At 39.7% G+C, this 27,544-nt stretch overlaps 1 long non-coding RNA gene across 2 annotated transcripts in view; it reads left to right on the forward strand.

The window, feature by feature from the left end:
* Window positions 1-6,011: 6,011 nt before the first annotated feature.
* LOC122464836 overlaps window positions 6,012-27,544 on the forward strand; it is a 51,293-nt gene continuing 29,760 nt past the window's right edge. Inside the window, exons 1-3 of one of the 2 annotated variants that reach the window (XR_006289230.1) lie at window positions 6,021-6,070; window positions 7,079-7,109; window positions 7,663-7,812. This is a non-coding gene — a long non-coding RNA (uncharacterized LOC122464836). Of the gene's footprint in view, window positions 6,071-7,078; window positions 7,110-7,662; window positions 7,813-27,544 lie in introns of both variants that reach the window. The other variant, XR_006289231.1, reaches the window with a different exon arrangement.

Raw genomic sequence — 27,544 nt, forward strand, 5'->3', positions numbered from 1 at the left:
AGATTAGAGCTATTGATTCCACAGGAAGGGAAGGACTTTTCCCTTGATCCAAAGACCAATGCACTAACTCATCCAGTTAAACTAGCTAATCACCAGAGGGAGACTGCAAACCAGCTTGGAGAACTGAGGCATTGAGGTGTGGATGCATCCGGACAGCAGAGAGGTAAGCAATACCCTCACAACAAACCAAAGATTAAAGGAACCAAACTATAGTTGTCAATCTCCAATTTGCTGTATGACTGTTAACAGACAGACGATCTGAGTAATTCTGAAAGCTGGGGCAGACTCCAAATACATAGAATTTTTTCTTTTGTTATATTTATAGCTGCCACCCCTTCCACTGTTCAGGTTCTGCTATTGTCTATCGCCTTGTATTTTTAGAGGCATGTGATTTGATTGCAAATTTTAGTGCAAGCCTAAAACTTTGTATAGTGAACATGGTTTCAACCAATTAACATTTTTTCCCCAAACTCAGGGAATGATAAGTGGGAGGGATCTTAAGCTATGGATTTTGTTAGAACTGGGTGATCTTTGTACTCTTACGCTATACCTGCAAAAGGAGCTTCTTTAGGCAATAAGGACCAATGCAGCAATTTTTTTTCGGTAGAGGCATGTCTTGCAGTTAGTCTGTATGTAGGACACAAGTTTTGACGTTCTATCAGATCAGTGGCTAAAATGCTCTGGTACTTTTTTTTAAATTATTGGAAGTAGTATGATGAGATGGTGCCCATGCCTGATTCCTGAATAATGATGAGGGATAGAAGGCAGTAATCTATAAACACAGAACTAAAGAAACTGCCACTCACAAATTAAATGTAAACAATGCAATAATGATAATACTCTGTACTTACATAGCATTTTGTATCCTCACATGTGATAGGCATTGATCTGGTAACTCCACTGAAATACCATTAGAAATAAATTGGTTAGTCTCTAAGGTGCCACAAGTACTCCTTTTCTTTTTTCAACTTCTGAGTAGTTCCTGATGGTAACCTCAAATAATGAAAACTGTTATAGTCGTATTAATCAGGAACACGTCCACTGATGTCAGTGGGGATATTCCAGCATTAATTGGGTAACTAGGAGCACGTTTTGGTCCCTTGTGACTCGTCCTTTGATAATCTAATCCCATCAACATCCTACATCTATTATATCCTTATGACTGCCTTGCTCTGTTGGGAATAATAAAGCGGCTTGTGCCTCGGTTGGTGACACCAAATATCATGAATTTAAGATGGCTGTTGTAATGTAATTAACCTTCCAAAACTACTCCCCCCAACCCCAAAGCACAGTCAAGCAGTGCACCTGCGACTGGCACCAAGAAAAAGGCAGGCTTTGCTTTCCCAAGCTGCAGCAGGGCAAAGGGTGTCAGCGCTATGAGGCTGGCACTCAAACTTTTAAAAGATTCTTCTTCTCACCTCCAAACAGAGCAATAGGTCCTTGGGTTGTCCACGGCACAAGGTGATCTCTGCTTTGGCTAGAGAAGGTTCCTGACTGTCCAGTTATCTGAGTGAGCTGATTGCATGTATGTTCTATCTTAAGGTTTTATATTGCCACATATCACTGTAATATCTAAGCGCCTTCCACATAAAATCAGTAGCAACAGAGAAGTCTCTCGTGGACGTTGTGGGGTCTCTGACACCTCTCTCTTCTTGGGGTCAAATCTCTGATCAGGACAGGGATTCAGTTTTTGATTTCTTTAGATTTTGTTGCGTGGTAGGGGTTTATTGGGTGGACGGAGTATCAATGTTTTGAGTGTCATTCTTATGAAGGAAAGACCTTTTCAAAGTGGAAGGTTTTGCAGTCTTTCTAAAGATGGTCAGACTCTAGTTTGCCTAATATCTTCTGGAAGATTTTTCCATAACCAGTCACCTCAGGTGAGAATCCTTTGTCCCCAATTCTCACACAGTTCTTTCTGGGCTTTATGAGCAGCATTGTCCCAGAGGATGGCAGTGTCAGCACTGTCAATGGTGGCTCTTAAAATAGGAGTCAGTCTTTGATGTAGCTGTGGCTTGGTCCAACACTTTAAAGTGGCATCAGAAGCTGTATGGGAGTCAATGGAGAGATTTGAGCATGGCTCTGATGGGCTCATGCCAACCTAAGCCATGGAGGAAGAGGGCAGCCACATTCTGAAGCAGTTGGATCCTGTGCATTGTCTTCACATTCAGCTTCAGAAACAGAGAATTACTATAATCCAGCCTGGAGGTGACAAATGTATGGATGACTGCGGCCAGGTCCTCTTATGGGAGGAAGGAACAAAGTTTTTAGCAAGCTGAAAGTGAAAGAAGGCATTTTTAGATACTGATGCCACCTGGTCATTCAAGCTTAATGAGGAGTTGAACTGAAGTGATTTATGCTGAATGAAATAAAAATTAAATGAGGTTGTGCTCGAATTAGCATACCTTGCACCTGAAAGATGAGGACATCAATGCATTGACCAGTATGCTGTCTATTTCACCAGCTTCTTTAAATGTCTTCTGCAAATGCTATTAGCGTTTGGCATGGGACACATGCCACATTATTTGTCACCTGACTGATCAATTGGGCCTTCAAAGATGGTCAACACCAGTGCACAACTGGGACCTCATCACTGGAATAAGTGACAATCCTCCACACCTTTAATGTTGAATGAAAGAAAAGTAAATGGAGGTGGGAGAACACATGCTTATGTTTATAAGAAGCACAAGGGATCTTTTTCTGGGGAAAAAGCAATACGCTGCATTTATTGAAGATACAACAATAACATATGCATTCAATCACTCACATGCTCTCTCTCTCTCTGTCCCACCAGTTGATGTTATAGTTATCAGTCCAGAGTCCGGATCAATTTAGTGGCCAACTAGGTTGATCACGGGTAGGGAGGAGCCAGGTTCTGTCGGTCGCAACACAATGCTCTGGGGAAGTCTTGGCAGGATGAACCCAAAGTTTCATGGCAAGGCCCTGTTTATATAGTGATTTTCCTTCACTGGGACCAATGAGTTTTGCACTGTCATGCTGTAATCAATTGTTTGATGAGTGTTTGTTTTCTTAAATTGTCCTTCTCAAGCTTTATCTTGTTCTTTCATTAAGTGTCTCAGGAAGTTACCCCATGCTGGTTTTGATCACAGCTATATTGTCCCCATGGATAGGTGCCTCTCTCATCTTTAGAGTCGTCAATCTGCCCTCTTCTGACCTTTCAATAGGGGCGTGTTGTAATCTTCTGGTTCTCTTGCGTCTGTCCTCGGTTCCTCCCTAGAACATCTGGTTCGGTGATGGCCTTCACACTTATCTTCTAACACACACATTCCTCATTCACACACAAAACAGAATTGATTTACACAGAACATTTGAACAGGAACATCAAATTGCAATGCAAGAGAAAAATAATCATTGCATTCTTTTACTTATTTTAAATGCTAACCCTACAACAAAGTGGTGACCCTAAAAGGTCTCTTATTGCCTTGAAATCAGCTCAGACACAGATTCTGGCTGATGCATCTTTACCAATGGCCCATTAGGCCGTTCCTTTCTGCTTTCAGAAAGGGTGGCTGGCAGGATATGGTCAAATCATACACCAATACATTTAATACATGCTACATTATTATCCTTTATCCTTCAATCTAAATTATATAAAATACAAATATAAAATCCTACTACTACAGCAGCATAGATAGAGGCTGGAGAAGAAAATGTGTCTCTACTCCAAGTGTTCTCACACCACAAAAATGTCAGGCTTCCCACTCAGCAGCAAGTGGCCCTCCAGCCACTTGTAATCCACTTTTGAATTTAAAGGCATATTGGGAACTGTTCAGTATTCCAAATTTAGTTTGTATTTTAGATAGGGAGTTGAAAGTGGCTGTTTCCTCACGCTGAAAGTACAAGTTGAGCATCCGGGGAGATAAGCTTGGGAACCCTGTAGGAAAATGAGATTAAACTTAACTAAACTATAAATATATTCAATAGATGAATATAACATTTTCTCTGTTGTTTTCTCATATTCTTATACTAGGAATTATTTTGCACTCCAGACTCAAAGAATGGTTCTTTATAAGTGTTTATGTCCCCTTTTTAAAAAATTGAAATGTGAAACCACTAGGATGCGCTACTGATGAACATCCTGGATGACTGAAGACCACTCCCCCACGGTCTGAACCAACAGGATATAATACAATTGATGCACCCCCAATGATGATTAATGCTATGACATTTCAAACATGAGGCCTTGCATAAATGAAGACTAATGGGTTTTATCTTAGTGGGGAGGTTGGGTTGTTTGAGTAAAAACAGTTAAATTGACAGAATTGTCTATTTTAAGAAGACAGGCTTTTGATTTATTTTAATTTAAATGTAATTAGTGTATTTTCCTCTTTGACGGCCTGTGCCAGAGCTTATGACACTGACCATATGGTATTTCGATTTCAGAAATGATGCAGGTGGTGGTATTCTGGTCTATCAATCCTGCACTGAGAATTGACTGGGGAGACCCACATTGACTTCAGTGGGACACTATACGGGCACAGAGGTCTGCCTGTTCAGTTTGGGATTGGGGCCATAATGAGTATTTCCCAAATAGATGCACACACCAAGGCTCCCATCCTGCAACTACTTATACATCTGAGTAACTTTATTCATGTGAGCAGTCTCAATGACTTCAGTGGAGACTGCTCATCTGAGTAAAGTTAGTCATGAGCATATAGGTTTGTGAGAATGGGCTTCAAAACAGTAACAGACTGGAAAGATTCTAGCAGCATCTGGAAAGTAGCATCCCTTCAGAACTATCTAAACATAGTTTTAGCAGACATTAAATGTGCCTTTACATGAGCTTATATGCCTTTACAAGAGATTATCTTTGTGAATGTGTCAGACTTTTTGGACAAATATGTTTATTAAAAATGTAGATTCACAGACAAAATAACTGAAATAACATGAGAAGTAGTAAACATACAAACACATATTTGGTTAGAATTAGGAGCCAGGGGGCTCCTCACGCTGCTCCTGCCTGCAGGTACTGCCCCTGCAGCTCTCATTGGCCATAGTTCCTGGCCAATGGGAGCTGCGGAGTTGGGGCTCAGGGCGGAGGCAGCACACGGACACCCCCTTCCCACCCCACCTCCCACCCCCCCGGAGCCGCAGGACCATGCCAGCCGCTTCCGTGAGCAGTGTGAGGCCAGGGCAGGCAGGGAGCCTGCCTTAGGTCTGTTGCATCGCCGGACTTTTAGCAGCCTAAAATCTCCCTTTTTGGCTTCCGTAGCCTCTGGGAGAAAGAGCCCAATTCCAGGAGACTCCCAGCAAAACTGGGAGGGTTGGCAACCCTACTTCCTCTGGCTGCTCAGCAGGGATGTCCCTCTGAGGGAGCTGCCATTCTGTCCCCCACACCCAACACTATCCTCTGCACCCGTCTCAGCCTCCCTGCAACCTCTAAATGTGCCTCCTGCTCCCTCTCATCCTCCTCACCTACCTTTCACAGTGTCCCTGGTGCTCCTTACAGGCCCAGGTCCTGTCCAGCCCTAGAACCATAGAGTGGCAGCAACTTTGGCTGTGGGTACAGCTTCAATCTAACTGAAAACAGTGGGAGGTGGCAGCCAACTTTATTAAGGGCAACCTCGCTTCCAAGTGCAGACAAACTGCAGGGAAATGGTGGCCAGCTTGCTGGCTTTAGTCCCATTGATAGTAACAGGCATTCTGACTAAGGGAACATTCATCAGGTCAACAAAAACCCCAAATCATTAGAGATGCAATAAAATCACCAGAGTTGGCAATTCTCCTTTCTGTTGTCAGCTAGTGTAACCCATGTGTCTAGTAGGGAGATATCTCTTTAAGAGACCCATTGGGGGAGGAGGTAGGAGTGAGTCGTGTCTGGGTCATTGTTGCTAGGCAGATTTAGCACACCCAGAAGTTTCTGGAAGGAGGTGTGGCAGCTTTGGGTATGCTCCAATAGGTTCCCTGGTGCTGGGGTCAGACTCCACATGAGGGCCAGCACTCAGGGCAGCTGCTTTACAAAAGGCCATGTGTCCCCTGTGAGTTGGGAGAAGCCGAGCCCAGGAGTGCAGAGCAGGCTGTTTTCCCAAACTCTGAAAGCATTCTGCAGCAGGTTAGTGATACTGTTAACCCTCTAACAGGGAAGCATAGGCAATGTTAATTATAGAAAGGGGAAATTGGGAGAGAAAAATAATTTCTTCTATTTTAATTGTATACTGTGAATGTTGTTTGATTTTAGCCAAACTGTTTTAATTAAATGTCTCAACTGGTATGATTCACCAACTGGTCTTTAAATCTAGTAATTGGGAGTCACTTATATTTTACTATTCTCAGTTCTTGTATTTTCTTCTAACAAGGTTTGTTTTTAAAATCTATATACTTAATTGAGTGATTGATCAATCAGTTAGCTGGCTGGCTAACAGTGATTTCAGCTGAGGAAGAGTGTGCATGGTCTCCAATCTTGTAAGATTCTTACAACCAAGTGGAGGGAAGATGTTGCTTTTGACTCAGCAGACTGTATAGATTTGGTGATCAAAGACTCTGAGACTCAGGTGAAGTCAACCTAAGTTTTTGGGATCTCTGAGTTTCTTCTCACTGTGTTTCTGTGGGGACTGACCTGTTCAGATTTAAATTGTTTAACTGTGAAGAGAATGTATGTGGATTATAAAATAGCCATGATATGTTGTAAAAATTAAATGATCATTTATTATGTCTCTTTATCATAAGATTTTATAAAGTTGTTAGTTAGATTCGTTCCTTTTGGGACTTGAATGTGAGGAGGTTGACCCTATGCAATCCTTGCTGAAAATCCTTAGAGACTGAATTCTGGGCCTCTGGTTGCTTTTCCTCTGGGAGTTGGGTTTTTTGGGCACTGGAGAAGGGCAATTTAGCAAACTGTAGCCCACCCAAAGATTACACGAGGAGGCAGGGAGAGGGTCCACGGGTCTTGCTGTTTCTTCCATCTCCATTAGTCACCACCCTTATCAATTTCCCCTGTTATAACATGCGTCTTGCCACCTTGTCCCTGGAATTTTTCCTTATGCGGCCCCACAGAGTCCTCAGGAGGCCAATGTCCCATCATGAAAGCTATGTGCCCCCTGGGCCCTCGTTGCTCTTCCAGGTTCATTGGCAGCACAGCAGGGATCTTGCAGGTGAGCTCAGGGTGGCTGTTCAATGCATAGGGGATCATATGTGAGGTAAGGTCACACAGGTAAGTGTGAGAAGGTGACAAACAGATGGACAAGGATTGCAGCATTGGCAGAGTAGACTGTGGAGGTGGGGAGCAACACAAAGCCTAACAAGTAGGAAGGGGCACAGTTATGTAGAGCCTTGAAGAGGATCATAAACAATATGACGAGACAATAGGTTGAGAAAAACAGAGTGGTGAGGACAAGGGAAAAGTGAAACAAATGATCATATTTGCTACAGTAAGCAGCAGTCACTAAAGTTAATGGCTTTTCTTCCCCCAGAACAGGAGTTGTAACTCTGTCTCCCTTTAATGCATTTCTGTGATTACTTTAATGCTTTTTTATATATAGCAGGGTTTTTTTTTTCTGTGAATCATCTATAACCTTAATACAGCTGTGTATTCGGAAGCTGTGTAGTCCTGTTGTAGTTACATGGGACTATTAATTTGCATATTACTTTTTTTGAAACCATGTTATAGTTGCATTTGTGTTACTCTTAGAATGTTCTATTTTTCAGCATGCCTGTAACCTCAGAAATGCTATATTCTGTGAACAAACTCTGATACACACCGACACCCAGCATGGATGCAATATTACGCTAGTCTTCTCTACAATGGAGAGATCAGTGTGAATTCAGCAACTGCTAGACTCTTCTGGCAGGTGAATGGTAAGATAAATAATTTACATGGAGACGTGACCACCGTTTAAATCAGTTCCTCAGATTGAATAGAAGAGAATATTTCACCCTACAGATAAACAAATAATCTTTCCTCGGCTTCTGTTTAACATCTGGTATAAACACTGATTAAACGATATGGTAGATTGTGTGCAATAAGCACCATCCCTCCCTTCAGCTGCCCTCTTCGCAAGGCACTTTCAGTGGCATTTGCAAGGTTTCAGTTTAACTGACCTTCATACTCAACTTATTTTTGTGTCCTGGGTATTTTTAAGATGAGTCCATGGGAACTCCCAATCATGTCGCTGGAACAACTGGAAGAAACATTTGAGACAGTGCTGAGATTGCTGATTGTTACCAATAGCTTGACGTTTTTGGAAAGTCTCTAAGCGATATTTTCCACTTTATAGTATTTTCTAAATGTAGAAAGACTGGCCCCATATGTTATGTTTGTTGCTAAATGGCTGAGAATTAGGAAAAGATGGTCATTCCAGGTTCTGTAGAATCCCCCCCCCCCTGCTCTTGGGAAAGCCAGGTACAGGCGTGTAGATACCTGGCTGCACAGACAGTGGCTGATAGCCGTGCTTCCAAAGAGGTTATTCTGATAATTACAGGTTCAGTCACGAGCTGTAAAATGCACCTGTCCAGGGGAGTTAGGGGGCATTAGACACCCCGTTATTCCTTCCTGTGGGCTACTCTCAATGCCAGTCCCTATGTAATGCACAGGTGGGAGAAGAGTGGGCACAGCCTTGACTCCTCAACTCAAACACATTGGTACATGCAGTTGAGCCAGTATGGAGGGGGAAGTACATTGGGCCAGCAATAAAGCAGGCTCAGATTGCTTTTTCCTGGAACAATAGGGGAAGAAGGGACCAAATTTGTCACTGTTCTCTAGGGGAATGCAGTTGTGCTATGCCCCTTACTGGGAAAAGAATAGAGGTTGCTAATGCAGCTCACATAAACAATGGCCAAAGTGGTGAAGGGGGCAGAATGCAGGATGAGTGAGCAGCTTGTTCATGGCAGCACTAGCTACTATATGGGTGTGTATAAAAATATAATTGGACTGTATGAACTTGATTTTTTTCTTTTGTGAACTGTTTTTAGATTAATCAATGCTAAATCATACAGTATAAAGTGATTTATTTAAATATAAGGAGTGAAACTCCTATACCACTGTGTTTATCGTGATGCAAGACCTTTTATAACTTACATACAGTTGGAAGGATATAGACAACTTGGCATAAACAATCCCATGCCAGTTGCCAAGTGTTCAGATTAGGATTTTATTTCCATAGACACAAGGGGAAAAAAATAATTCACAGGATCAAGGCCTCAGAGAAGTCAGAATGTTCAGTACTAAATATCTGCCTAGGAAAGCTAAATTTTTATCTCCTTGATCCATGTTTCCCAGAATGCCTGGCTCTTAAAGGAGCATCTCCCTTTTCAATGAACATATGACTACACATAATTCAACTTCCTGTTACATCCCTTATATGTGACACCCTTTAATAGACGTCCTAAACCTTGATTTCTTTATTTTAAAAAATGAGAAAATCAGTGGATGTAATAGCCAGATTTTAGTAACGCTTTTGATACAGTAGCTCACAAACTCTTATCTGAAAAACTTACTTAAATTAGCTTGAAGTGTCACTTGGTTTAAAAACTGACTGAGGAATTGATACACCAAAGAGGAGTAATGGTAAGTGACATTCTACTGAGATGGGGACAGTGGCTAATTGGATGTCAGGACTGATCGTAATTACTACTTTAATGATCTGGAAGACTGAGTAAAGAAAAATGTTAATGAAATTAATGGATTATATTAAATTGAGGGACGGGGGAACATCAGTGAAGACACAGAAATAATATGGAAGGGCTTGGAACCTGATCCAAAGTCCAGCAAGGTTTTTTCACTAATTTCAGTGAGCAGTCCTTTAGAGAGAGTAGAAACGTAGAGGGGGAATAACACACTGAATTTGGGGAAATGCACACTAATAAATCTTGGAGCAGGGATAATAAATAGATATTCAACAGGTGGGATTCCACTGGAAAAGTAGTAATGGCACAACAGACCTATGAGTGGTTGGATGTGAGTTTACAATATGATTTGGCAGGAAAAAAGGGCAATTTAACTTTTAGTATACAGAGAGATTATTATTTATTTTTTGTATCATCTTGCAAAAGAGATAATGATGATTCCTATGTCTGGTGCAGCCATAACTGGAATATTACATTTGTTTCTGAGTACTTCAATAATAGAAAGATCTCATCTGATTAGATATTAATACTGAGAGGACTAGCTTTGTGGCTGTGTGTCTACTGGTAGGCACAGACTAATCAGAAGACATTCAAAGAAAAGTAACAAAAATGATTAAAGTGGTGTTGTCACAGCAATAACAAATTTCCAAATCTGAAAACACCTTAATTATTTAAATATGATTTTTTTCAAAAAATGTAAATTCTAGGCTATTTAAACTCTTCTTTATAGATTAACTTTCACTTTTCTTGGCCTTACACTCAGATCCTCAGTCAGGACAGAGTTTATCTGTTGATGATAGCCGAGCAAGAGACAGCAGCAGTTGCTGAAAGGCCACAACAAAAAACAGAAGTCTTAATGCACAACCACACAAAGCTGGGTGACACATGATCTGGTTGCTCCCTAATCTCTCATAAGATGGCCTACTGACACTTCAGTGAGGAAGTGAACAATGCAGTGGTGCCCAGGACTAGAGCTGTCCAGACGACAATTTCATTCCATGGCAAACTTTTTTGAAACTAAACTCTGACATTTGGTTTTGTTGTGTGCTGGAAGGAAAACAAGACCTTTTGAACATTTTTGCAAAACCAGAATTGTTGAAATCTCCATTTTTGGATTGAAATCTGAGTTCCAATTTGGGAAGAGGATGTGGATGTGGCCTGGTATTAAAGGCACTGGCCTAGGATATGGGAGATCCAACTTCAAGTCCCTACTGTGCCTGATTCAGAGCAGAATTTTTCTTCCCAGATTGTTTTGATTCCTAGCCCATGAATGATCTACTATGAAAAACTCCCCTCTGAATCAGGCACAACATGGACTTGAGCCTGGAAATAGCTCAAAGGGGAGGGTGAAGGTAGAGAGAGAAAAAGGCATTTCTTTCACCAAAAGATGTCTCCATCCCTTCTCTCAGAAACATAAGCAATATGTGCTTCTGTTATCTCCTGGAAACATTCCTCCTTATCACTTCTTCACATACTGCCACTTCTCCTCAGCCGTGTGATAAAGTTGGAGAAGAAGAAGGATAGGTAAAAATAGGCCAAAAATTATGGTAAAATATTGAGGAAGCATGGAACATGTTTTTTGAAAAACAAAAACATGTTGCTAAGTGGAAAAAACATTTTGTAATTATTCCAGTATTAGGGAAAGGGAGCTGCTGGATGGTGGTTGGACGGGGATAAAGTTTGAAGAGGGGATCTACTGGAGAGAGGAAGTTCTGAGAAAACATTAGAAGGGAGGAAAAAACAGTGTTACTGAAGAGGGAAAAGGAAGGAGATAAAAGGATTAAGGTAAAAGGAGTAAAGAAATAATTATTTTAACACCTTTTAATTCATAGAAATGCCACCAGCAAACATATTGACAAGATGCTAAACTAAACCGTTTGACTTAGTATATATTTGATTTATGATTTAGTACATATTTTAATGTGTTTTCCTGACAGAAAAGAGGAAATTAAAAGGTGGGAGGGACTGGGCAGAGTCCCAAAAGCTATGAGAGGGGAAAATAATCTTTCAATCAACTGTTTTCCTGGCCAGAGGGTGGATGTCACACTATCACTAGTAGTATTCCCACCAGAGTACTGCTATTCCTGTCCTCCCTTTCTGGAGATCTTAACCAGAGCCCAGTGATGCCTGTGGCTGTTGATCCCCTGATCGAAAAGAACAAGAAATGTAAAAGTGAATCCTGGGGACTTGAAAGTCTTTAGCCCTTTTCCTTGTGAAGCTAAATTTGAAAAACGTAAGACAATAAACAGATCACCAGGGAGGACAGGAATAAGCAGCTGCACTCCATTTCTGCTGCACGGGATTAAAGGCGAACCAAAAGATATCTTGCCCTCTTCCCCCACCACACAGAAGCCTGTTATGTAAAGTGAATAGTGTCAGTTTGGGGTGTTCCTCCACCCCAAAGAATCATCTTGTTGATCCTCCTCAAAATTCTTAGGCCAGTCTTGCTCATGTTGGTGTGATCGTGGTGGACAGGGATGTCTTACACTGGTGTGACGGGGGGAAAAAAAGAAATATGTAAATCTGCTGCAAAATATTAAGGCTTGAACTGCCTTACCCAGAACACTGGTATTTTCTCTCCCCCCCCACCCCCTCAGTGTCCATCACCTGCAACTGATACTCCTTAATAGGCAGACTATCCCAGTTTGAAATAGTATTTCAGAAGCAAGTAGTGTCCACAATATAGAAGCTTTTGTGTGCAAAAGTGTAGATACAGCTGGGTCGACTGAAGGATTCTTCCATCCACCTAGCTGCTGCCTCTCAGGGCTTGTCTACGTTTACAGTGCTGCAGTGGCGCAGATGGACCAGTGCAGCTACGCCGACGGGAGAGCTTCTCATGTCAGCCTAGTTACACCACCGCCCTGAGAGGCGGTAGCTGTGTCGACAGGAGAGGCCCTCCCATTGACGGAGTGCTGTCTACGCTGGGGGGATAGGTCAGTATAACTACGCTACGCAGGGGTGTGGATTTTCCACACCCCTGAGCAATGTAGTTATAATGATATAGGTTGTAGTGTAGACCAGGCGTCAGAGAGGTGGGGTTACCTACACTGATGGAAAAAAACAGTCAATATAGGAAGCATCTACACTACAGTGGCACAGCTACAGCACCATAGTTGTGTTATGTAGACATACCCTAGGCTTGTTGACTTCGGGGCTGTCTACACAGCAAAGAAACACCCGCAGCACCAAGTCTCAAGCCTAGGTCAATTGACTCGGTCTCATGGAGCTTAGGCTGCAGGGCTAAAAATAGCAGTGTAGGCATTTGGACTCCAGCTGGGGCTTGGGCACCGAGACCCTTCCCCCGGCCAGGTTTCAGAAACTAGGCTCCAGAACAAGCCCAAATGTCTATGCTGGTATTTTTAGCCTTGCAGTCTAAGTCCCATGAGTCCAAGTCAATTGACCTGGGCTCCAAGACTCAGCACCACCGGATTTTCTTTGCAATGTAGACTTCCCATTGTGGATGGGCGGTTTTCTGTTTACTCTTGGTTGCTCCAGGAAGACCTCTGTTATGTACATATTTCCCAGACATTGTTTAATTTTCCTGTTGTCTCGCTTTTGTACTAATTTGATTACCCTTTTTGTTAATGACAATTTTGTTTCTTGGTGGGTTAGGTACATAATTTATAGCTAATCAAAGAGGGATAGCTTAGTGACAAAACTGGAAATCCTGGCTCATACTTGGGTACGGCTTACAGTACAGTGAACTTCTCCAACAGGACTGGAGGAGCAATTCTGGGCACAAAAATGCAATGGAACTTTGCTCCTATTATAATATTATATATTATGCTTATTAGCACAAGCTATAACAATATTATATATTTTAAAAAACCCTTTAACAACTTTGCCACAATCTAGCAGCCAGGTTTGAATGTTAGCCCTGATTTTTAAAGTCATGTGCACATGTGTAATATGCTTTTAAAATGGGTCTTGTGTTCCCCTGTAGTGGCCATTCCACACAAGATAACAACCTGCTACTGCTGCCAGCTAGTGGACTTACTCCTTTAACTCGGGTAGTGCAGAAGATCTTGTGTTCAGCCATGCTATAAAAACCTGTAATGGAAGTTATCAAATGTGCATAGCTGACAAGTACAATTTCCATGATTGTGCACACATTCATAATTATGCTCATAAATACCTGATAAATGCAAAATATACATGCATAATACATTAAAAATTACATTTGTACAATACACTAAAAATTACATTAAGTGCTTAATGTGTGCTTGCATGTTAAAAGCAGACATAAAGAGCCCGGGGTACAGGAATTCCTATATTAATTTCAGGGAAGTAAAACTCTACTGTGTTTTCACATTCTGTCCCCTGAGCTCCAACAGGAAATGCACATTTTTAATGGTGCCTTTATGGTACTTGAGCTTTTGGCTGTGTAGAAGAGGAAAAACTTCATTTCAGTCTTTAATGTTTTGGGGACGTGGTGAATACACTATAACTACATTTTTCATATTGTGCACCATTGGGACTTCTTTTTAGTTTTTCTTTTGCTTGTTCAGTGATTGTTAGTAATTCTCAAGTCCCTGAAGGGTTTGGGTGTGGCTAAGGATTCTTTCTCTCCCCATAAATTAGTCACAACAGTTGAGGTCAACTACGGTGCTTGAGCTAGATATCCTTATTTAATTATCTGGGAAATTGGGTTTCTCAGTGGAAAGCTTTCAGTTTGGGAACTCACTTTCTCCCTTGGAGGATGGGGACTGGCCCAAGATGTTTAAGATGATGAAAGTTTCCTGGTCTGTCTGCTAGATAGAGGGACCTGTGGCCATTTTAAGATATACTTCATAAACCTCCAAGGATATAAACTAATACTAATGATACCTAGAACTTTTTGTCAGCAAATCTCCAAGTGCTTTGCAAAGGAAGTTAGTATCATTATTCCCATTTTATAAGTGAAAAAACTAAGGCACAGAGAGGCTCAGACTTTCCCAACGTCATTCAGGAGGCCAGTGACAGAGTTGGAAATACTCATGTCTCCTGAGTCCCCGATGAGTGCTCTATCCATTAGACAACACTGTCTCTCACCATTAGAAATCTGGGCCATCTAGCATTCCAATGGTATATAGCCGTATATTCTTGCCTTCAGAAACATAAACCATTTAATTTTTGTGGTTCAAAAAATATACTTTAAAATTGGCAGACCTTAACATCATGTCATTTTGATTGCCCTCTTATCTACATTTTCTTCCACACACGTACTTATGAAAATGTTCACTTCTAAATACATGCTGGAATTAAAGTAGGAGAAATAAAGCAAGACGCTCACACTTCAAGATGAAATCTTTTCTGACTTGATAAACACTTTAGGGAACAAACTTTCAAAGCAATTGTCTTGAACCAATGATCAGAAATATTCACTCCTTTCCTAAATTCCCAGCAACACCCATTTGCACTAGCAGCCACAGCAGCAACCACCAACACCCAAAAGTAGCCCACAATGAGGATGTCTGCCTGCACTGGTGGGCTACAGAGGAGAAGGTTGGATGCCTGTCTCGACTGGGGAGGAGGCAGGCTGCTTCTTGTGTTTGTAGCATCCTGTTCTATGGTGTAGCCAGTCCACATGATTCCCTCTCTGGTCTAAGAGTACACTTCAGTTTTTAGGGCATAGCAAGACCTACTTCTTTTCCTACGCATTTGCCTGGGATTGGTGGTAGGATTGGGGTGTTTGCTTTAGGAATTGCCTTCTTCCTCCCTCTTCCATTCAGTACAAATAGCTTGTGTCTTATTAAATAATATATGAGCCTTGTAATGCATAGCTAAACACATTTTTAAAATAAAAAACTATGTAAAATATAATTTCATTCGTGCTTGCCTGTCATCTGAATCTGGATGGGACAGACCCCAGTGTGGGGGTTTTTTTGTTGTTTTTGTTTTTTGGTCCTGGGTTACCCTGTAAACCAAAGTAGTTGGAAATAGAAAATTATTTTACTGCAATTCTTGCATCCTACTGCAGCTGAGCATACAGAAGCTGCAACTTCTGCTGTTCCTTCATTGCTCCCACTACTGGCTTGCTCAGGCATGGAGGCAGCTAGCACCAATAGCTGCATCAGCTCCCAGGAGGAGGAAGAGGGGGATGCATCATAAGAACTGCACAGTGGGGAAAGGGATGGAGCAATAATCAGGGGATGCACCCCACCCTACTAGGGGATCAAAAAGAATCAGAATGGGGGTTTTGCTTAATTAGGTACATGAGAATTTGGCCCTGTGTCACTGAAGGCCCTGATAACTAAGATATCTATTTTACAAATCCTGGAATTCACCATGCACCCAGCCCTTGGGTGACTCAGCCACTTAACTCTGGGCTTGTTTCTAATATTTTCCCTTGTAAGAGGAGAAAAAAGCTTCTCAATGTTGACCACTATAATTTCATTCAGCAATAATAGCAAAGGTGCCCTAAAAGCCTGTGCTGGCATGTTACCATTGTGACATGAAACCTAAGCCTTTGTATTTTACAGATGGTTTATCCTCTACATCATGGATGTCCCGTGGAAAGGAACAGACTGTTCTAAAAACTATTTTTTTAAAAAGCATCATTGTTGTATCAAGGTGGTAGCAGTCTGAAGCTACAAATATAGGCTTTAACTGTGCAAGGGATTTAAGTGCACCTCATAGAATGATATCATAAAATATCAGGGTTGGGAGGGACCTCAGGAGGTCCTCTAGTCCAACCCCCTGCTCAAAGCAGGACCAATCCCCAACTAAGTCATCCCAGCCATGGCTTTGTCAAGCCTGACCTTAAAAACTTCTAAGGAAGGAGATTCCACCACCTCCCTAGGTAACCCATTCCAGTGCTTCACCACCCTCCTAGTGAAAAAGTTTTTCCTAATATCCAATCTAAACCTCCCCCACTGCAACTTGAGACCATTACTCCTCGTTCTGTCATCTGCTACCACTGAGAACAGTGTAGATCCATCCTCTTTGGAACCCCTTTTCAGGTAGTTGAAAGCAGCTATCAAATCCCCCTCATTCTTCTCTTCCGCAGACTAAACGATCCCAGTTCCCTCAGCCTCTCTTCGTAAGTCATGTGTTCCAGTCCCCTAATCATTTTTGTTGCCCTCCGCTGTACTCTTTCCAATTTTTCCACATCCTTCTTGTATTGTGGGGCCCAGAACTGGACACAGTACTACAGATGAGGCCTCACCAATGTCGAATAGAGGCAAATGATCACATCCCTCGATCTGCTGGCAATGCCCCTACTTATACATCCCCAAATGCCATTGGCCTTCTTGGCAATGAGTCCTGGGAAGTGAGGAGCTAACTATGGTTGAGGTCAATCAGTGTTAAAAGTATTGAGCACATTATCTTAGGTTAGCTCTTATTCTGTAAGGTGCTAATGATTGGCCAGTTTGACTGCTTCTGTTAAAAATGACCTGGCTGTAGGAAACTGACCTAGAAAGCAGAAGAAAACTAACTTTTTAACAAGTCATCTTAAGAAGTGGGTGGAGTTTCAATATTCTCTGCAAAAAAAACCAAAAAAGGCTACTGAGCATGCTCAGAGATGAGTTTTTTTCCGTTACTATTTTTTTTATTATCTAGCTGATTTTTTTCAAACTGTGTTATGCATGTACTGCAGAATGAGCATATTTTATATGCCAGATTTAAAAGCGCTCACATTTTTTGGTTGCGTGGGGGAAAAGTGGCAACCTTTTTACAGCAGGAAAAATATTTTCCCAGGCTCACCTAACTGAAGAAACAGCTAGATATATTTGACTCAAAAAATATCTTTCAGTTGAGAACAAGCATGAAAAATTTCAACCTAAAGGAAGAAAGTTTTCAGAAAGTTCTGAGTTAAAGAAAAAAAGGGAAGGGGAGGGGTTTACAGCCAAAACTATTTTGCAACCCTAACTCTAGCATGCTTAATATGCGGACAGTGCATTTTGGATATTAGATGAATGTTCAACAGAGAAAATGATTGTCATTATACATGCTTTGTATTACAGTAGCATCCAGAGACTCCTGTCAGAATTGGGCCTCCTTTGTGCTCGGCACTATAGAAACAGGGTAAAAGATGGCCTTTGCCCTGAAGAGCAAACAGTTAAAGACCGCACACAACACTTCAGCAACCCCTAGGACCCAGAACTCTGCCTCTCTATGGGAGGCACCTTGACTGATTTATCAGGCCCCAATTTTGTGCCCATTGCAGTCAATATCAAAACTCCAAAAATAGCCAACTGACTTTGGTGCAGGATCCTTACTGTCCTGTATACATCAATTGTTTTATAAGCCAAATTATTTCACATTTATTTACTACAAAAGACTATTTTTAAGTAGTTCAGCATTAAGCCACTAAGAACTGCAAAAACTGTTGCTTGGCTGAACCCTCTGTCTAATAATGCCAGTGATAGCCACATCCATGAGTTCTTAGTTAATTAAAAACACAGGGAACGAGATTAAATTGGTGGTTTTACAATGCGGCTGATTTAGTCACATTGCAGATGCTATCACAGATTTTAATTCCATAGTGATGGGTTGCAGTTATTTAGTGATTGATAATGGACATGTGCCATAACTTACTCTTGTCATGTGACTCATTTAGCAAGGCTACCTAATGTGAGGTTATTGTACCATATGCTAATCTAAGAATCCATACAAAGCGACTTTTGTAGCTACTCTTGGTTTTTAATGAAAACCAGAATTATCTCAGGAACTCAACAATAAAAGTGTTGGGAGTTTGTTTTTCTAGCTGAATTTCCAATGACAAAATATTTAAGGCATACAGTTAAGTTGGCTTTTGCTAGTAAGCCTTATTACTGAGATAAGATACATGATGCAAGAAAGTACATTGCTTACATTAGTGTTTATAAACACAAATTATATTATGTAAGATGAGCTGTAAAATATATATATGTATGTACAGGGAGACGTTCCAGTCAAAACAAATATTTTGTCCTACATTTTTAGTGAGTCTGAGAATCTGATCTTCCTGCTCTTGTGTTTTAAATCTCTGTGGCTTGAACTTGATTTTCTAAGTTTCCATAGAACTGTCCAAATTGGTTAGCTACACAGCCAGATTTTCAAATTTATTTTCAATCTCTCTTGCAGTCTCTCTAGTTTAGTATTAGTTCCAGGAAAAATCTTGACTTGCAGTTGGGTCACTTTCTTTTCAATTTAATGTTTTTATTGTGGGTTTTTCAGAGATTCAGAGATTCCAAGGCCAGAAGGGACCATTGTGATAATCTAGTCTGACCTCCTGTTCAGGACAGGCCATAGAACTTCCCCCAAAATAACTCCCAGAGCAGATCTTTCCATTCTTGATTTTTAAAATTGTCAGTGATGGAGAGAATTGACCACAACTTTTGATAAATTGTTCCAATGGCTAATTACTCTCATGATTCCAAATTTATTTATTTCTAGTCTGAATCCGTTAACTTCAACTTCCAGGCATTGGATTGTGTTATGACTTTCTCTGCTAGATTGAAGAGCCCATTATTAAATATTTTTCCCATATAGTAGACTGTAATCAAGTCTCCCCATAGCCTGCTATTTTAAGGTAAATAGGTGGAGATCCTTGTATCTGTCACTAGAAGACATGTTTTCTAAACCTTTAATAATTCTCAAGGTTCTTCTCTGAACCCTCTCCAAATTTTCAACATGCTTGAATTGTGGATGATGGAACCCACTGGACATAGTATTACAGCAATGGTCACACCAAAGCTTAATACAGAGGCAAAATAACCTCTTTATTCCTTCTTGAGATTCCCCTGTTTCTGCATCCAAGTGTCATATTAGCTCTTTTGGCCACAACATTGACTGGGAGCTTATGTTCAGCTGATTATCCATCGTGACATCCAATCTTTTTTAGAGTCACTGCTTCCCAGGACAGAGTCCCCCATTCTGTATGTGTGGCCTGCATTCTTTGTTCCTGGATATATTCATTTACATTGAGATTTAGCCATATTAAAACACAGATTGTTTGCCTGCACCCAGTTTACCAAGCAATTCAGATCTCTCTATGTAAGTGACCTGTCCTCTTCATTATTTTTATGTCACCTGAAAACTTAATCAGCGATGATTTTATGTTTTCTTCCAGGTCATTGATAAAAGTGTAAATAGCATAGGGCCAAGAACAGATCCTTATGAGACCCACTGGATGATGATTTCCTGTTTGCAGTTATGTTTTGAGATCTATCATTTAGCCAGTTTTTAGTTCATTTAATGTGTGCCATGTTAATTTTACATTGTTCTAGATTTTTAATCAAAATATCATGCAGTACAAAGTCAAATGCCTTACAGAAGTATAAGAATATTACCTCAACACCATTACCTTTATCAACCAAACTTGTAATCTCATACAAAAAAAATGTCAATTTAGTTTGACAGAGAGCATGCTGAAGAAGAATGTCCAAGCAATCTTCTCTGAGATCCTTCCTATCCCAGGAATGAAGGAAGATAGAATTCAAAAGATTCTGGAATTGAACCACTGGCTAGGCCAGTTATGTAGGATTTGGGTTTTGTGGAACATTCTCCCCATAGAAAATGGACCAAAGGGGTTGTATAACTTGGATGTTCTATATCTCTGTAGAATGGGGACTAATCTCGGGGACAGGCTGACTAGAGTAGCCAGGATGGCATTAAACCAATAACAAAATGGGAAAGTGTAAAGAGTGGAGATATGAGCATTCAGCACAAAAATTGAGATGTCGAGAACAAAATTAGTCAAGAAACCAAAGGACATTAAGAAAAGAAATTCTGTAATTGCCCATACATTACTGCTAGGAGCATGGATAACAAATGAGGAATTTGAATTGCTCGTTCATGAGCATAAATTTGATCTAGTTGTGTTACTGAAACTTGGCGGGATGATTCGCACAATTGGAATGTTAAAAAATCAGTGGTTGTAACCTATTTAGGAGGGATTGAGAGGGCAATGGCGGGAGAGGAGTGTATTGAATCCTCACAAGGATTCCCTTGCAGGTACTATCTAGTTAACTTTCTGTATGGTTTAGGATCTCATCTACCAGCAAGAACTTTAAAATGATAGAAAATGTAGAAAAACTGTCCCAGCAGAATAAATCCTGAAACCACAACAAAATGAGATAAAGCAAATGAAAATATCCATGATGAGGAGTTATTGGGTGAAAATCTATGGCTTGTATTATGTAGGGGCTCAGGCCAGATAATCATAATGCTCCCTTCTGCCTTTATGATCTTATGAATCATTGCAAACAAAATAAAGCATGATTAAATTAAATAAAATGACATCTGAGGTGTTCTTGCACACCTGAGATCCTGCTGAAACTGGAGGGTTTATTTGCACTTCAAATTTGGTATGTTAATTATTCAATTTAAGGCATTTAAAGTGCACTCCAATACCCTGGTGATGGACGCTTTATAAATGTGTAATACTCATTATTATTATTATTATTTATTATTTATGGTTTATTTTATTTATTAATAGTACATTCCAGTAAAAACATACTTCACTGACTTCCATTTCTTAACATCCTGTGATGTTTAGAGGTTGGCAGGTCTTTAATCCATATTTAACATATGTTTTTGGTCTGCAGTTGTCATGACTGCTGAAATCAAGAAACCAGTCATTTAGCCCATATCGCATAGAACTCCTTTTCCTAATTCCTGCCTCTGAAGTTCTATTGTTTCATATATAAGTGCTTTGTATGATCTCACACTCCAAGTCAAATATTGAATATTGGTGTGGGATGAGGCCTTCCTGTTTTATTGCTGAGCAAGGTGATCTTTCTAGTTGCTTGAAAGGAAGAGTTGAACAGTACAAAATTGTTTATCGCTCTCATCTGGCCCTTGTTGTAGCCCTGATTGCTCTTACCATCAGTTTTTTTATATTGTTTAATTTGACAAAATAACATTGCACTGAATTAGCCAAATTAGCCCCATGGCCAGAATGCATCAGGGATATGTCTTCTCCTTCAAGTATTAGGCTCCTCCCTTAATTAATCTATATTGCCCAAATTTGATTTAGCTACTTGTTTCCAAGTACTATTGACTGGGTTGGCAAGTGATAATATTTTTGATCCAGCTACACTATGATTAAAAAGGATTTTCTGCGTGTGTCATTAAATGTATAAGGTTAACAATCACTGACATTACTGCTCTTTATTTAATTAATGATAAGGTTGGGAAGTTAATTCCTGATTGGGCTGAGGCTCCAAAGTGTTTTTCTGTGTGTTGGAGGAACAGGGAGAAGCCATGCCTATGAATCACATGGGAGTTAGTACAAGAGAGATGATAGGAGGGTTACACAGTTTCTTTAAAAGCTGTACACAAGACAAGTTCCCCAACTCCAACTCTTCTATTCATCCTTTCTCACGTTTCAAGAACAAGGGAGCATTCAATAAGCTTGAAAAGCAACACTTTTCCAGTGGATACAAATAAATAATTCTATTAATAATACAAAGCACAACTAACCTGTAGAACTTATTGCCACAAGATATCACGGAGGACAAGAGTTTAGAAGGTAAAAATTATATAAATAACAGGAACCTTCAGAGTTACTTTAATAAAAATTCGCAACATCAGCAATAAAAGGTAGTAAGGAATGTAAACTGCTCCTCCTCAAAGCTATTCCCCAACTTCTAACTGAGTGAGTTAGGAAGAAGCTTATTTTATGAAAAAGTGAGTCCCTAATTGCCCACTCCTGGGTTTTATGCAGCAAATATTTATCATTGGTCCTCCCCTTTAGTGTGTGTTGAATGTAGAATTATTAAATAATGTTCCTGAATGGCAAAAAGCTCTGTCAGAGCTAAAAAACAGATCAAAAAACATAACAAAACAAAAAAAACCAGGAGGGTAAAAAAGCAAGAAACTCATTTTGGGGAGAGGGTAAATTGTGGGTGTGAGGGGTAATTGGTTTCAGAAGGCATTTTATGCCTCTGGCTAGCAAGGAAAAGGGGATTGTGTGTAATATTCACCACTCACATAACATCAAATCAGAGTTGAGGGATAGTTTATTTTATTTAAGGGCACAATTGCTGGGCTATTACACTGAGCTCATTGTTACGTTCTTAAACAAAATAAAAAACTCTTCCTTAATTATTTTGAAACATTTTGGAGAATGGGCAATTATACGCAGTGAAGCCTTCAGTTGTACATCAATTCCTTGATAGGACAGATCCAACAAAAAAGAAAAGATAAGCAAGGAAACAGGTGTTGCAGGAACTTGTTCAGTCTCTCAAACTGTAGTAAAGAATTGCACTCGGGAATTAGTTTAGATGTTTTATTTAGACCCTCAACATTTAAATATTAGAATAGATTTAAAGTTAAATTCTGAGGCCACTGAGGTCAATGGGAGCTGTTTTAGGTACTCAGCACTCATGAAATTAAGGCGAGTGCCTAAATGTGAATTTGGGAGACTAACTTTAGGCTACTCTATTTTAAGTTCAGAGAGAAGTCTGAGAATTCATAGATTAAGGCCAGAAAGGACAACTTTGATCATCAGGTCTGACCTCCTGCATAGCACAGGCCAAAGAATTTCATCTGGTAATTCCTTCACTGAGCCCAATAAATGTCGATTGAAGTAGATCATATCTTTTAGAAAGACGTCCAGTCTTGATTGAAATACTTCAAGTCATGGACAATTGACGACATCCCCTGGTAAGCTTGTTTCAGTGTGTAATTACCCACACAGTAAAAAATGTTGCATCTTAATACCTGTTTCAATTTTATCTATCTTCCACTTCCAGCCACTGGATCTTGTTATGCCTTTGTCTGCTAGATTAAAGTGCCCTCTAGTTTTTAAAATGTATATAATGATGGCTATCGCAGACTAGGTGTGACTGCTCAGTAAAATGTATTTTTTTGGAAGTCAGATCAGGATAACATTGAACTGTGCATAATGTGTCTGTTTTTGTGAACACTTTTCTCTTCCCAAATTTGGAGTACTCTGTGAAATACTGAAAGGAGAAATCTGGGTTACATGCAGTTGGGGTCCGACAATTTTAGTATCAATTCATAATTTCCTTTGAGACATGTGCCACTCCTTAAGGGACTATCCTATAAGAGGGGGTGATTTAACATAGCAGGAATAGCCAGGATTGGTATGTAAGGCAGCATTGCTACATCTCAGGAAGATAATACACACTGTGATTCAATTGTTCGCCACTTAGCTGGACTAGAATGGAGCGCTTATTGTCTGACACATATGAGCTAAGCATTGATCTGATCGTTTCTGACATCCAAAAATGGCAAGTTGCCTTTTCTCTTTAGCTAACTTAATCCTGGCCTTTCAATGTCTTGAAATAAATTTTGGAAACATGCTTAATATCTGGTTTGCCACCTTATTGGAATAGTACATAGGATCAGATGGCATAAATAAAAGGGTTTAGGGCATGCCATTTGGATGGAGATTATCCATCTGGAGAGAGGGCAGAAAATTTCCTCTTAAATCTTCTTTTATGGAAGTATTCATATGTGGAAAGTTTAATATACCTAGGTCAGACAGATTGCATGAATAATATCTAAATGCTACATTTAAAGTTGTTTGGCAGGCACTTAGACAACTCGCTAATTTAACATGACGTTGTTTATAGAGGCTACAACCCAGGGGTGTCTCTTTACACCATTTTATTTTTATTATTTATACAGTGCTACAGGAATGCATAGTACTTACGGACTAATAAAATGACAGATTCTGTCTCCAAATAACTTAGTCTTGATAATTTCCATCATACACCCACAGAAGAGTTTGTAAGACTCTCTCAACTGAAAATAGTTTTATATTGACTAATCATTGTAGCATTTGTTGAACATTGTTTTCAGGAGTCTAGTTAACAACATGAACTTCAAATAACACTAAGCACTGGGCGAATAAGTATGCATTTTCAAAAGACAAAACAATAATCCTGAATGGTGCTTTACACATCCTTTAATTGTATGTTTCAACCTGTATTCCACCTCCCAAGAAGTGCATGTGATCTTTCCTCTTCTTGTGATCTAGACCTTTTAATAAAAACTGATTAGTCTTTACAATACAACTACTGTACTTGTTTGGTCTTTTATGTAGATAAAAAGAAATCAAGTACATACAGGGATTATTTACGGATAAATAATTCAATTTTATTTGTGTCTGTGAAAAACTGTTATACAGACTGGAGGTAGTGTTCCTTAAAATTCTGCTTTGATGTCCCTTTGTCTTGCTGGCTGTGGTCAAATTCAGTTTTTGTGTCTCAGAGATCTACAGCACTTTGTTTCCTTTGAAGTGTAATAATAATTGGAGTATTGAAATGTTTAAAAAGCATTTTGAGGGAGAATTTCTGATTGGATTAAAGCACAACGTTACAAAATTAAGGTTAAACTGTGCAACTTTCATTCCCCCTACTTTGTGTGTAGGCTTAATGACACAGAGCCAGAATTTCAGGCTGGTTTGACAGGTTTCAGAGTAACAGCCGTGTTAGTCTGTATTCGCAAAAAGAAAAGGAGTACTTGTGGCACCTTAGAGACTAACCAATTTATTTGAGCATAAGCTTTCGTGAGCTACAGCTCACTTCATCGGATGCATACTGTGGAAAGTATAGAAGATCTTTTTATACACACAAAGCATGAAAAAATGGGTGTTTACCACTACAAAAGGTTTTCTCTCCCCCCACCCCACTCTCCTGCTGTGCAGCTCCACTGAGCTCCATTTACATCAGGTGAAAATGTGACACTCAGCCTTTAATCATGTCATCACATTTTTCTCAAATATCATATTGTAATATAATCCTACACAATTTTTCTACAATTTTAACTACACATGTATAGCACTTCATACTATGTACTACTTTGTGTATGCTAGGCAGTCCATGAAAGTACTGTAGGAGGGGAAACAGTATAAGTGTCCAACATAACGTAGATAAGAACAAGTATAACAAGGAGAAACAGATAGTGGGGTAGAGGAGTTGGTAGAAAAGCACTATGTGGTAGCAAATGGAGGAGTTTACAATTAACTTGCATCTTAGTTCAGTTAGCATTGTAGTTCCCAACATTAGCAAACAGTACAATGAATACTCAAACATCAAGGGCTAGATTCCACAGTACACTTATGCTGCTTCATGCCTCCCTGGTGATGCAAAGCAGCCATAAATCTGATCCTGTGTCATAAATCTGATGGAAAGCTGAATTTAAATCTTGTGGAAATAGGATCAGAATTGAAAGTTGTGTTGTCTCCTATCAGGTGTGCTACCACATCCATAATGTCCAAACTGGGTTTGTTCCAAACTTTATAGATTTTTATCTGTCTGTTGTTGTTCAGTTGTAATGTGGAAAAGTTGCTTCTGGTTTGACAGGCAAAATATTGTTTTTAAGCACTAGACATTTAAAAATGTTCATTTTTCTGCTCTAGTGGTTACATAAATTACAATAATCTGTTAGCGTTTTCCCTGACCATTAGGATTGTCATTTAAATAGTGTGTATCTGGCATGTCTCTTTGATCATTACAGAAGTGCCAAGTGAAATACTATGTGGTAGCACCCATGTGGAATAAAAGGCCTGCTTTATTAAAAGGGAAAGCACCCTAGAAAGGTGCAATGGGATTCGGATACAAATGCTTTACAATAGGACACATTCTCATGAACTGATTTAGTATCCCAGCTGGGATTCAACTCCCAGGGAGAATTCCAGATTCATCACTTACTGACACTGGTTTATTTTCAGTGAAGGGAATGCTGACTTCTTAGAAAAGGAGGAGGGGAGAAGAAAACTGTCTCATTTATTTTATCCCTGTATTGGTGGGTCAGGGTGAAGTTATTTTGGGGCAATTTTGTTGCGTTTCTTGTCAGACATTCATGCCATAAGTGCTGAGCAGGGAACTTTCTTGCTTTTGCTTGGGCCATTTAAAAATATCAGTTGTATTTGGGATTAGATGATGCCTTTCATTTGAATCTTGTAAACTTTGTCATACAAGATCTTCATCACCTGTAATACTGTACTAGTGATGTTTGGTTTAGGCACATCTGGGAAGCAACAGATGGGAATAATTTTCAGTTTTAAAAAAATTGTGTGGAAAAAGGAACATAAGTTTTAGTCATATACTGCCTTTTTGTAAACGGATGATATTCCAAAGAGACATTGTGATTAGTTGTTTTTCTATTTTGTGCAGGCCTAAGGTGATCAGATATTTTCTTGGCAGCAAGACACACATTTTCCAGGAACTGATTGTTATAATAAAACATCCTGGATCACCTTATTAGCTCTCTTGAGTCAATTTACTGTTGTGCTTTTGGAAACTGACTCCTTAAGGTTCACAAAATGCAGTGCTTATGGAGCAATGTGTGACTTTGCCACAGATCTACAATACAGCATATGCCAGCAGGAGAACATTTGGAAATAAAGCAGAATGACTTATGTGAATTTTAACTGGCAAGCAGTATAAGTTAGAGATAGGTGAGCACATCTGAAGGTAACCAGCAGAAATGAAATATGAGCATGGGTAGGGGTAATATGTTCATAAATAGAAATCTTGAGTTCTAATGAGTGAAGATGGAAAAATCCACTTTCAGCATCATTCCTATAACAGAAATTTTAAACAAGTTAAAAAGAACAGTCGACATATATGTGTAAGTATGGGTCTGTGTAGTGCACTACATCTATATGGGACAGAGAAAATGTCTCTTTCCTCTGTTTTGAAACTCATATAAAGCCTGAGGAAATGCCAACTTCTAATTTAAATGTACATATAAAAAACCAACAACAATGAGGTGGTTTCAGTCTGTTAGAAATGGCTGAGAGTACTTTATTTCTTGATTGGCAATCCAACTATGTTGCAAATATTGTGAAAATTTCAAAATACGTTGCAACATTTTCCGAGATTGTCCCTATCATGTGCTCTGAAAAATGCAGAGATTATTTCTGTTCAGCTTCTCACACCACTGAAAATACTTTTCAGCTAGAACAAATTTGAGCTGCTTTAATTTGTTTCCTATCACAGCTAGCAAGGAGAGACAAAAACAAATTATTTACTTGTTCCCATAATATAAGAACTAGGGATCACCAAATGAAATTAATGGG

This window comes from Chelonia mydas, chromosome 3 (genome assembly GCF_015237465.2).
Source record: "Chelonia mydas isolate rCheMyd1 chromosome 3, rCheMyd1.pri.v2, whole genome shotgun sequence".
Classification (NCBI taxonomy): domain Eukaryota; kingdom Metazoa; phylum Chordata; order Testudines; family Cheloniidae; genus Chelonia; species Chelonia mydas.